The following is a 13129-nucleotide window of genomic DNA, read 5'->3' as shown; positions in this document are numbered from 1 at the left end:
TGAAGGGATTTTTGTTCGATTTTTGCTCAATGACTATTCTCCGGTCGTCTCTAACCTTTCTCCAGCCAGCCATGGCTATTCGAGTCAGACTTTTGACTTTTCTGCTTAGATCGATGGTTTTCAAGGCCTTTCTCATCACTTGGGGTTCTTCTGAAACCTTAATCTCTAAGGTTCTTTCGATTTCTTTTAGATTTGCTTTAGATCTATGTTTGCTTTGAACTTCTAAGCATTTTTCTCGAAGTTTCTTTTAAAACTCTGCTATCAAGACTCTTTATCTTTTCCGATTAGGGTTTTCTTGTTGAGTTATTTCAAAATGTTTCTCTGATTTTTTTTTTGACATGTTTTGCTCTGTTTGCTCATATCGTTCTTCTACCTAAGTTTTCATGTTAAAAGCCCTAATTTCTTTTGACTGTTTATTAGGCAAATGCTTGTTTGCTTGAGTTTTGTCCGATTTTTTTGTTTATCCTCTTTTGAAACTCTTCTATTGTTGAAAATCCTATGGTTTTGGGTTTGAGATTGTTCGTTTAAGTACATGGCTCGATTTGACGTTCTTTATTTCGAAACCTCTTATCCCTTTGTGTGATTTTTCTGATTCTGGGTTTCTATCTTCTCTAAAACTCGATTATGCTCGAAACCCTAATTTTTTTAAAAAGGGGTTTTCCTCACCTTCTACTGTGAGATCTTCGCATGCTTTTGATATTCTATGTTTTCTTCACTACTGATTCAATGTGACTTGACCTAGTGGACTATCATGCTTTGAATGTTGCCATCTACTAAATTTTGTGCTACTATTGCATGCTATTTCCTTTTGCCAATAGGCTTGGCCTCGCATGTATAGTGTTTGTACACTCTATTTATATGTTGAGTTTCCTCATTTGACTGATCTTCAAACTTGTGACTAATTTCAAACTTTTCCTTTGTGAAATTCTGATTTCACTCGCCTGTTAAAGTTAATTGATTTCTTTTCCTGTTTTGCCTTACCGAATCCTTTCCGAAATTAGAATATTTTTGTACCTAGACTCGATTGCTTACTTAATGTTTTACTACTCCTTTTATGGCAACTGTCAACCTGCTTACAAATTGATTTCTTTCCTTATTTTGAACCTTTCACTGCCCGTTAAGCAAGTGATCCCTTAATTAAAGGCAATCACTTATTTAATTGATTCTGAATTGTGATTGTTTCCATGTTTGCAGCTTACTACTTCTCTCTTACTCGTTTTCACAAAGCTATAAATACCCTACACTTCTTTTCTTTCAAACACACGAACACAAGGCATAAAACACTTGAGTTCAGACATACACCCCACCAAATCTCTCTCTTTTCTCTGTTACTACTTGTATTACTGCCTTACCTAGCCGGTTGAAAGCCAAGGCTAGGCTGTGGGAAACTTGCTTATTTTTCTCTGCATTCGCATTTCTTACTGGTATGTTCTAAGTAAGCTTCTGCACCAACAACAACATGATTATTTATTGTTTCTCGCATCCTTGTTTTTCTACTGTTTGTATTTAACTCAGTACCATTATAAAGCATGATGTAACTTTCTCTTTTCCTGTTCAGAATTAATGTATCATGACTTGTGAATCTTAAACCCCTACCCCAATGTGTTTAATAATTGTGGTTGGTTTGGGGCATTACAGCATTGGACATTCTTGTGCATGACCCAAACCAGATTCCCCTGGGATTATAACCTCCATGTTTCTCTTATATGTTGTATGTTCTGATTAGTTTACGGGCATGTCAGTATTTCCCAATGTTGTGCATGCCCAAAGCTAACCCATGCCTAAGTATATAGGCTCCTTGCAATGGATTTCCAAACCCTGACCCTCTTGTATGAAGTTATTAACTCTATGAGATGCTAGTGGTTGTCTCCCAATCGCCCTTTCCCCTCTCTTTTATTCCCTCAGTTTCTAAAACACTATTCCTGCACTTTCATTATCTTCTTAGAACTTGAGTTCTGCCCCCCTTATGTTAGCCTGCCTTGAGACCCATGAGCTCCCTCTAAACTTGGACACATAAGGGTTGGCATTCCACACTGTACCCATCTCTATCCTGGTTATGTAACTTGGGTGTGAGCACTGCTCGGGGTCCTCTTGAGACCTTTAGGGAACTTTGACACACTCAAATCTGAGAAAGGCTTTGGATTAATGGCATTTAAGGTGGTTTATTCCATAACTCAGAGAGGAAGTCAAGAATCAGGCTTCCTCTGGTTGTAACTTTTCTTTGTACTTTTCTGGTGTAACTCATTACTTTTGGTCTGTAATAATTTATAATAAATACTTGGGGTTGGCTAGTGAAAAGGGTTGGGTGATCATGTATGCTCAGGGGTAAAAAGCATGCATGTAGGACTGTTTTTCTTAAATTTCTACATGTCCAATTCTGCATTTTTAGACACCATGTCTATAAGGTTTATCTTAATTTCTTCATGATAAACTTCACACTTAGATAACCTACCTATAGGACTTATTTAAATTTTGCATGCCACTTAGATATCATGTTTTAAGTTCTAAACGGATATAAGTAAGTGTCATGCTCATAAAGTGAAATCAGTATAACATATAGAAATCATGCCTATAGGGATTCCCAAGTAAAATTCTGGTTCGTTTTGTATTCACATTCAATGTTAGATATCATGCCAATAGGGATTAAAATCAGCAATATTAGATATCATCGCCTATAGAATCTGAAACTAGTTCAATTTAAAATCTATTCGATTCTGAACCAGTTTTAAACAACTTTCCTTCTCTATTTAACGAGGTTTAGCAAGCATGCCTATAGGATCTCAAACAATTCGCTTTAAGTTGTTACTGTTTCGCCACATTCTAAATCAATTAGATATCATGTTTATAGGACCTCACCTAAAATACTTAGGCAAGCCTTAGAGTAATAACCATAAAATTGAATCCGCTTTTGTTAATTGCTACAACCAGCAAGCAGGCCTGATTCAGAATTCTTATCTGAGTTATGTAATAAACAGATCTACCTCAATAATCAAACTCCCCTCGTCTTCACTATTTTAATCAGACCTAAAAAGGTATGTGCAAGTCATGCTATTTTTATGTGTTTTGTTTGAGGAGGTGTACATGGGCCTTTAGCTGTTTATATGCTTCCCCAACATGCAGTATATGTGTTTTGTATGTCGCTTTAGATTTTTACCCTTTGAAACCAAAAATTAGCTTAATATCCCTCCCCTTTAGGAATAGTAGCCCTAAGCTCCTCCAGGACTGATAGGAATGAGACGGGTAAATAGCATGCAATAGTAATCAAGACCAATCCGCACTTTAATACCTTAACAGGGTGGGAAGGGTAGATCCATATGATGACCGGTGCACTAATACCACGCGTATCCCCTCTTTTGAGGAGTGTCATACCGGGTATCGCATTGATGTGATCCATATTAAATATAAACCTACGACCCCCTTTCCCTTTATTTGCAAACTCTTTTTTAAAACTCTTCTTTTAATTGTTCTTTCTTTTATATGTTTAAATTTAAATCCCCTAATATTTGAGCACATACTTGTCTATTTGCTGAATTCACAATAAACTGTCTGGCCAGGAACCACACTAGTGGATCCTGAGGGGTGCGTAACACCTTCCCCTTGGGATAATTTCAAGCCCTTACCTATCTCTGGTTATTCCAATGAAACTTGGAATTGAACCCTATTGGTGTCCTAATGCACCTTAAATCATTAGGTGGCGATTTTTCAGAAAAATGCAAACCCAGTTCCCAAAAGGAACGAGTTGTCCTATACCAAATGTCATAGACCCGATTTTGCGAGAAAAAGGGGGTGCGACAGCGTACATCCAGAAAGACGGTTGGTAAGAGATATAGCTGTGGAAGAGTTAAGTTAGAGGAACTCGAGTTTGCATCATTCCTATGATGGATAAATGTGAGGTCATCAGCAGAACATGTGTGTACCTTTCATGTAAGCTTCTTGATAAGGAGCCTTAAGGCAAAAATATCTATCCACCTCTATAGTGAAAGCAATAAGAGATTCAGAAGATAGATACAAGCTTCAACAAGTAAAAGGAGCAAGATGAGAAGGGTACGAAGTACCCAGTTAATGAAGATTATCGGTATTTTCAACTCCGGCAGAAAAGTATAAGCATTGTGGTTTACCTTCAACAGTAATAGATGTATGTAGAATTGGCCACACCCATCTTAGTTATACTTTATTGGGGGCTAACATGTGTAGTTTAAGAAAAGGATAGGATATTAGGATCCGGCTGGGGTTAGGGTAACCCAAAATGGTAAATGGATTGTTTGTCGTTCGTTGAAATTTCAGAAGGATATTGCAAATGTGCTAATAAGTCTTCTTGTGAGACACCCATATGGTGCACTCTAAAATATTACAGCTAGATATGGGTACTACAAAGATAGGCATTGGAGGCCTAAAAGGGATAAATACTACCTTAGTGTGGCTCTCGTCCCTAGTAGAGAGAGAATGTTAGGCAACCCAAAGAGCCAGTGGATGGAGCAAGGGAAGCTAAAAGAAAGACAATGTCTTGTTAAAGTTTTCATAATAAAGTGATGGACAAAAATGTTAGCAGGGAAATAAGAAGAGAGTTAATGTGGTAGCATTACGAATAAGATATAATACATGGATGACAACAGTAGATAAAAAAATGGCAGGATTACAGAGTCTACAGTCAAGGAAGGAAAAGACGAGAGGTGACAGGCCTTGAGACAACAAAAGAGTATAGGCCATAAAGTCATATCCTTTAGAGAGCATGGATTGGTGAACAAGATAAACTAAACATGAATTAGGGACTGAGTGTATTGATAATGGTCGACATCATGAGAATTTCATATTGTATTCCGGCGATAATAGAATGGACAGCAGAAGAAGATTCATGAGAAATTTAGAGAATGGTCATTCAGGAAGACGTTTTCCTAAAGCAAACAATGCGAGTAAAGTTAAGCTTAAAAGACTATGCGTGCCAGCTACACTAAGTGTCACCCTCGTAGGTATGGGAATTTTTGTTACACTTGGTATAGAAGGATTACCACAAGGCAAGTAAGGGTCATTGATGATGTGAAAAGACTACAACGATGAAGAGGTAAAATATCTATAGGTATCCTCATGGCTCCAACTCTTAGTACTCCCCTAAAGGGGGGAATATGGGGTGATGTGGCATTAAGTCAGAATTAAGTGGTTCTAGAGTATATGAAATGGTAAAGGAAGAATGCGATAAAAATGAAAAAGGAATGAGACTACACTTATTCAAATCCTACAGATATGCTATGATTATAGAATATTATGCAAGAACGACATTAAGGAAAGGAAGTAAGGGTTCCTGTCTGGGATGTTATTGATAAGGGAGGAGCCAGTGCGAGAGGTAAGTTAAGAGAAAGGAAATAACCCAAGAAAGATTACGCGGAATATTGATATGAGAATGGGACAACGAGTAGTTAATAGTTGATGCAAGAAGAGCCTAGTTATGGCCAGACAAGGGGATACAGACAAATCAACAGATCGTGCAAGATAAACATAGTGAATCCCAACATGGGGAATTTAGTCTTGTAGATATGACTTGAGATATATTCAGATAGGAGTTGGGGTAGTCAAAGGTACCGTATGAGTATCACGAAAATAAAAGAGAGTTCCACTGGGAAGACAGTCAAAATATTAGTTCAGAAGCAACCCAGCAAGCAGAAGGGTGTGGAGATAAGTAACTACGGGTAATTATAGGCAAAGAAGAACATCAAAAATTCTGTCGAGTATACGATATAATAAGCTCATAGCTTTACAAGAATCAAAGGGTCCTCCCTAAGTACTACAATGAAAGACTAGCTGCGAAAATAAGGAAGAAAGCTTCAACCTAAGCATAGTAACTTGATGAAGAGATGGTCATGTGAAAACGGACTCACTACAACATTGTATACACTCTATAAGAAAGTGGCACCTACTGTGGCTAATAAACGTGAAGTAAAAGCAAAAGTAAGATTCGAGATGATATGAGTTGCCCGAAAATTCCGGCATGAGTGGGAACTAAGATAAGCTAAGTATGCACCCAACAAGGGGGAAGAAATATTAGGAAAGGTAATGGCTTACGTTTAAAGAAAACTGAGAAGGAACAAAAGAATCATTCGATCAAGTATCTAGAGTTGGTTTGTTATGAACGCACTTAAGAGTTCAGAGTATTATCCATGCAGCATATATGTTGACAATTATACAGCCGTAGAAGACTCTGGTATAAGTTAAAAGAAAGAATTGAGCCCAAGTCATAGATAAAGGAATGAATTATTAGAAGATTATATCATGGATATTCCATAGCGTCCATAGAGGGATAAAGTAATAACTAATACCATGAGGTGCATATTGGATGATAGCTTAAGCCAACATAAAGGCTGATCAGAAGAAGGAAGAAACTAAAGAGTTACATCAACGAAGTAAATCAGGAATCTGATTAATGGACCCAAAAAAATTATTGAAATCGTGATTGAGAACATTGCAGGACCAACCTTAATATCATAGGTACAAGAGAGATAGTACTACAACCATAGTCTTAAAAGACTCTACGATAAAGCCAGTTAGAAAAGTACCAGCCTTATAAAAAGTCGGTATGAAGCTCTTACCGAATTGTGTACGCACTAGAGGTGTAAGTATTATAATAGAGCTTCAAGTCGTGGATGTAAATTATACTTATGTGGAAGGGAGGTTATGAAAGAGATAGAAGACGTGATACAAGACTTTAAGGTAGTAAGGTAAAGGTAAACAACGTACGAAACACTCAAACATAGAAGTTTGTGAATAGTCCACACTTTGGATAGAATGCTAGAAGCGCTGGAATTCAGTATCCAGGAATGATAGCGGCATCATCAGTGGCATATATTCCATCTTATGGTTCTAGGTATCGAGAGGCCTAGTCAAGAGAGTAAGGAAGAGTTAGAGACGATGTGATATCCCGCTTGATGTTCCAGAATGACACAAGGAAATCTATGGTGCAAGTAAGTTGAAGGAAGGTTGCGAGTAGTATAAATGGTTATGTATAAATCACAAACTAAAGTATGGTAGAGCGACAAGGTTTTAGAAAGACAATAGTAAGGATAAGAAAAGGGCAAGTGAGAAGGTGACGAAAATGGGTAAGTCCTTAGGATTAAGCTCATGAAAACAAGGAGAGCTGATGATTTCTCTAAGTTGTAGAAAGCTCAGTATAGCCTGAGTAAACTCAAAGGAATCTAAGACTAGTAACATTTAGAAGAGATGGAATGTTGCCTTGGTAATAGAATAAGGGTGTAATTGTGGTAAATAAAGGATGATGTTTGGGCCTTCAATTGAGTAATGATCTGATAAAGAAAAGGAAGGGATATCATGAATTGGACAGGATTAAAATACCCACGCAAGGTGAATTACATTGGGATGCTGTGAGATATGGTTATGAAAGCATGGTATCGCCCCAGGTGGATCAATCTAATCATTTCAAGTGTTCCCCGATAAAACGTGAACCCTAGCGGCAGTATTACATAAAAGGTTAAGTTATCACGGGTAGATTATGGATCAAAATTGAGGTGAATCAACAATGGATGGATAAAGGTTATAAAGTATGAGAGGAGATTAGGTCATCATTCTTAAGAGGAACAGTAATGTGGAAGCATAGAGGACATAGATTTATACGTATGAGATAAGCAACGAAAGTAACCTGGAGTTTGGTAGCAGACCTCAGCAACAAGAAATCGATGTAAGAGTTATGATATAGTATGACCTACGTAGATGCAGTAAAGTCATATGAATGGATAACCAGATCTATGAAATAAGATATAGCAATATTTGTAAGTTTGACAAAATACCAAGCGAAGAACTTCAGGATTGGCTAAAAGCTAGAGGAAAAAGGAGAGGAGAGTCGCATAGACAAACTTACAAGGTCAGTATCATTGAAGCTGCATGATGGAAGGTAGCAACAATTACGAGATTGGAAGGAATTAGATCACAAGTCATGGCGTGGGAAAGAGGCCTAAAGGGGGAATGTCCTGGCCTTTGGATTTATTCACAGAACAACTGCCTAAATGTAAAGGAGAGTATTAAGGTATTTACAAGAGCTATAAGTTATGAAAATGATAAGAGCATTAGTCAATATTCGAGGACGAATGTTCCAAAGGGGGGATGATGTTATGCCCTGCAATATTACGTCGATATTACGTCCAACAGTATTATATTACGATCATGTTACGCCTTGCAGTACTACATTACGATGATATTATGCTTCACAATATTAAATTACAACGATGTTGTACCCTGTAGTATTGTATGTTGAATTTGTCGTAAGGTAATTGACATCAATCCAAGGAAAAGATTATTTAGAGATTATAAGTATTATGGTATTTCAAATAAGTAATGAGTAAATTTGTGAAGGTGAGAGGGGAAGCAAGTCAAAGAAAATGAATTTTCGTCCAAGTTTGGCATGTTGGGATAAAATTCGGGCTGAGGTAAAATACCTGGTATTTATGGACTAGTATCATACAAGGTACCACATGGCTATGATAGTAAGGTGTATAAGGTGTGTTAAAAATAAGTAGAATTTTAAGTAATTTGAGATAATTTTTAATTATGTGGGTAATTGGTTAATTACCGGGTAACATAACATTACCTAATTAACTAATAAGGGGATAAAGATTAATAATTTTCCCAAAAAAAGCGTGGTAGTAAGAAATCTTACCAAACATATGACTAGGTAGTCATATAAGATTAATGGCTACCTAGCATCTAGGTGTAAAACACTTAAACACTAAAGGTGTATATACAAATTTGGTCTCTTTTAAAAATTACATCTCTTTTAAAGGTTTGATTATTTTTGGGCAGAGATTCCAACACCTCTTTTACGTATAATTACAAAGAGAGGAAAAATAGAAGAAAGGTGGTGTAAAGTTTTGAGCTTTTTTTATTGTATTGAGTAATTATGGAAGATGGGCATGTATCAGGTTCAAGAAATGAGAATGGTTTTTCACCGACGGGCAAAGAACTCATATCATATTACTTGAAAAAGAAACTTGAGGGGTCTGATAAGTGTGTTGAAGTTATTTTTGAGGTTGAGATTTGGAAACATGAACCTTGGGATTTACCAGAGAACAACAACACTGAAATATAAGTCTTGCCTCCTCATTCTCAATATTCAATAGTAGAATGCTAAGCTCGTCCGAAAAGAAAAGGCTTCCAACGAAATTTTGCAAACAATTCCAACGAGAATTGTTAGAACCGTAGCAATGTAAAAATTTTGCGGTTCTGAAGGAGTACGGTACAATCTTTTTCAAGAATATTATACGGATTTTTCCCTACTCCGGGTATGTTAAGTCTATCCCTCCTTTCTTTTTGGCATGATCCATACGAAATAAACGAAACGAGCAAATGCACAACTTTCATAAATGGCTCTATTCATAAAAATCCTAGGGGTGTCTATATTCTTGATTCCCCATGTGAATTATTATTATATATTCTGTTCATGGGTCTCAGAAAAATATGTATTTGATAAAGTTTATCCGAAAGGCATATTAATTTTTATGGCAATATGAAAAAATCTTATTAATGTATTTCTTATGCATCTCATGCATTTATACATGTACATTGACCCATGATCAAATGGCATTATATACGCGTATATATGTATATTATATGTATATGGGATATGGGAAAATGTTACGGCGTTATATATGCACCACCACCTGATCAGCTGGTATACGTTGATGATTTGCCTATAGTGGCCGAGATGATATGATGGGATGCCCTCAGAGGCTTGATGATGTTATGAACATATGTACCTATGCACGACATGACATTCATACGCATATGCATGACACTATAAGTATTTCATGATTTACAGAGTTATCCAGACTTACAGGTTGAGTCATTTGCTCTATATTTCTTCCATGTCTGTTAAGTACTTATTTATGTGGCCTACATACTCGGTACATTATTCGTAGTGTCGTTCCTTTTGCCTGGGGACACTGTATTTCATGCCCGTAGGTCCCGATAGACAGGTCGAGAGCCCTCCAAGTAGTCAATCAGCTCAGTAGAAGATGTTGGTGCGCTCCATTTGCTTCAGAGTTACTTGTTTGGTTAGTATGATTTAGACGTGTATTGTTTGGTATGGTGGGACTCTGTCCCGACCTTTATGAAAATTATGTATTCTTAGAGGCTTGTAGACGGATGTCATGTACGTAAAAGATTGTATGGCCTTGTCGGCCTATGTTAAGTATACGAGTGGTTATTTCGGCCTTATAGGCCCGTGCGTCATATATATAAGTTTGGATTACATGTTGAATCGTCCAATGTCGAGCATTTCTTCATGTTTTATTGTACTTATCTCATGACAACATCTTTGGCTCATTTACCTATGATAGTATGATACGAAAGATACGTTACGTAGGTACTCGGTTGAGTAAGGTACCGGGTGCCCGTTGCGGCCCATCGGTTTGGGTCGTGACAGAAGTGGAAGAAAATTTAAAGAGTGGACTTTTGGGATTTGGATGGCCAATCGATGTCGTATTTTGGTGAATTTGATATGGGTAGACTCGTGGGAGGATAAGGATTCTAGTGATGTAATTTTTATCGGATTCCGAGACATGGGCCCGGGGGTTGGGTTTGTCAAATTTCGGGAATTTTGATTAAATTTGATAATTTTCATGTGGGATTTGTTCCTTTGGCATGTATTGATGTTATGATTCTGGTTTTGGATTCGGGGCGATTTGAGGCCAAGTCGAGAGGCAAGGGCATTGTGGAGTAAATTTTCATCTAGTTCGAGGTAAGTAATTATTGTAAATCTAGACCTGAGGGTATGAAACCCCGGGATTTCATACTATTTTGATAAATGAGGTGACGCACATGCTAGGTGACGGGCATATGGGCGTGCACCCATAGGGATTGTGTCTTGGTCCGTCCCGTGGCAACTATAGAGTTGCATATTTTGATAAACCCTATATGATGTTTATGTGTTTTAGAAATAATTCTATTAACTTGGACTGAATGCCATGTTTGGGGCCTTGTGCCGTACTGTTGGACCCTCAGGGGCATTTTACCGTTATCTTCACATTATTTTCTTTATAGAAAGTATTATCCTCAGTAATGGTTTATACCTGTTTATTGTTAAATCTTGTTCCTCACTCTATTTTTAATATTCATGGAAGTGTTTGGGCTGAGTTCCCTGAGTTTGCACTTATATGCCCGAGTGGCTTGTGAGGCTGATGAGTGAGTGAGGCCGAGGACTGGATTGTGAGGATAGTTATGGATCGGGTTGCACGCCGTAGTGTTATATATATGTGTGTATATGGATCGGGTTGCACACCACAGCGATATAGCACTTGGGCTGTAGGAGTCCCTCCGGAGTCTGCACACCCCCAGTAAGTGCAGTCGACTATATATCTATGGATCGGGCTGCATGCTGCAGCAGTTGTTATGAGATACCTATGGAGCGTGAGTGCTGAGTGTAGAAGTTGAGTACGAGTGACTGAGAGGCTTGCTCGATGGGCTATATATATACATATGAGTGATACTTCGCCCGAGGGGCTTGTGTTATGAAAATACTGGTTTTCACACTTCTTTATACTGAGCCTCTATTGAACATGTTGAATAAATGTTTTAACAACTTTTCATTAGAACTGGAGTTTTAACTAGTTGTTCAGAATTTATCTACCGATTTTATCCGACTATTTTCTCTGAGATTTTTATGTTATAATATACTTATGTTTTTAAATGCTCATCACTGCATTCAGCCTTTATTTATAATTGTTACTTACTAAGTTGGCGTACTCACGTTATTCCCTGCAACTTGTGTGCAAATCCAGGTGCCAAAGCATCCGAGTGAGAGTTGTCTCTTGCCTTCATAGCATTTCGGAGATTGCAAGGTAGTTGCATGGCATCCGCATCCCTGCCTTTCTCCTTCCTATCTTCAGTATTACACATTTCAGTCTTATTTGGTACTAAGTAGACAGTATCAAACTGTAATGTAGTGGCTTATGACTTGTGACACCGAGATCGGGCAGTGTTGATGTTTTTGTTTACTTGTTTCCGCTTATTTTGATACATTAAAACGAAATATTTGTGATCAAATATGATTAGTTAATGAATTAAGAAGAAGACCTTTGGATTGAACAGTGCATTAAAAAGTCAAGAAATAATGTTTTCCAGAGAAGTGCGATTTTGCGGTCGAGAATGCGGTCGCATATCTGGTATGCGGACCGCATAGGGGGCATAGTCACCGTAAAGTGAGTCAGTGTGTTAGTAAAATTTGAGGTTAAATATGCGGTCCATTATGCGATCGCATAACCGATATGCGGACCGCATAGTCGTCGCATAATTTCCTTGGGATTTTGTAAGGAGCAGTTTTGCGGTGCATTATGCGACCGCAGAATGGGTATGCAGACCGCATTTCTGCTGCATGCCCAGACAGAATGTTCAGATTTTGGGAGCACTTTTGCGGTCCATTCTGCGGGCCGCATTTCCACTTTGCGATCGCAAATGTGATCACAGACCTGACTCGGGGCTCCAATTTTCTAAATTTTAAACCCGACCCCTTATCGATATATTCGGTGTTATAGCTCATTTTGAGCATATTTCCTGATGCTTTTAGAGAGAGAGAGAGGGTCTTAGAGAGGGAAGTGCTTCCCATCAAATTACTCCATGAAACCTTGCCAAATCTTTGAAGATAATCAAGTGAGGGCACCTAAATCTTCATCCCAAGAGGTAAGATTTCATTACCTCAGCTCTTATTCCTATGCTTAGCAATAAGGGATCACTAGTGAAGTAATTCATGGGTATAAGAATGAATTTCTTGCATGCATATCACACCATAGAATATTGGGAGGTAGTGAACTAAAAAGAAAGCATTTGGGGTATAAAATGATAGAAATTTCTCTCAAAAGGGCCTAAGATCACAATGCACCTTTAGTGTTTGATAGTATGCTCAAAACAAGCTAGAATCTCAATCTCGTCTCTAATTCTCGGTTTAATTTGTAATTCTTACACAATAGATCGAAGTGCTAAAAGTTCCGAAATTTTGTAAGGAATAAGGAAAGCTTTATTGAGGTATGTATGGCTAAAACCCCGTCTTTTAGAAATTGAGCTTCATCGTTGGTTGTGTGAGTACGGTAAGATTAAATTAAATTGTTGTATTGATTGTTATTTCACTTGACTTAGTGTT

Source organism: Nicotiana tabacum, chromosome 16 (genome assembly GCF_000715075.1).
Source record: "Nicotiana tabacum cultivar K326 chromosome 16, ASM71507v2, whole genome shotgun sequence".
NCBI lineage: Eukaryota > Viridiplantae > Streptophyta > Magnoliopsida > Solanales > Solanaceae > Nicotiana > Nicotiana tabacum.
This window is presented reverse-complemented; position numbering follows the sequence as displayed.